The sequence below is a fragment of the Pygoscelis adeliae genome, unplaced genomic scaffold (assembly GCF_000699105.1).
Source record: "Pygoscelis adeliae isolate BGI_AS28 unplaced genomic scaffold, ASM69910v1 Scaffold82, whole genome shotgun sequence".
Lineage (NCBI taxonomy): Eukaryota > Metazoa > Chordata > Aves > Sphenisciformes > Spheniscidae > Pygoscelis > Pygoscelis adeliae.
Window position 1 is genome coordinate 1,580,823 of NW_008824287.1, and position 264 is coordinate 1,581,086.

Genomic DNA, 264 nt, shown 5'->3' on the forward strand with positions numbered 1-264 from the left:
GGCATTCAATAAATTACATTTATAGAAAACAACTGTGGTTAAAAAAAATAAAAATCAGACTACCTGTTTTTTTCTTTCTCTTCTCAATCCTATTTCAAATTGAACTTATTAACTTGCCAGTTCAGCTGCATATTTCACAGGCAAAAGTGGCTCAAATAGCAGTGGGGTCTCATAATTTGACAGTCATCTTGGCCAACAGCAAATGCAAGATAACGGGTCTGTCTTAAAACCTATGACCATGCAAGAAAAGCATTAAAGGTTTCA

The 264-nt window shown here is 34.5% G+C and overlaps 1 protein-coding gene across 2 annotated transcripts in view; it reads right to left on the reverse strand.

Annotated features, from left to right (window-relative positions):
- Positions 1–205: 205 nt before the first annotated feature.
- Positions 206–264, reverse strand: part of EPS15 (epidermal growth factor receptor pathway substrate 15) — a 43,889-nt gene continuing 43,830 nt past the window's right edge. For both annotated transcript variants that reach the window (XM_009318721.1, XM_009318720.1), the window contains exon 24: positions 206–264. This exon is cut by the window's right edge and continues 683 nt beyond it. The gene's annotated coding sequence lies outside the window, so the exon portion shown is untranslated.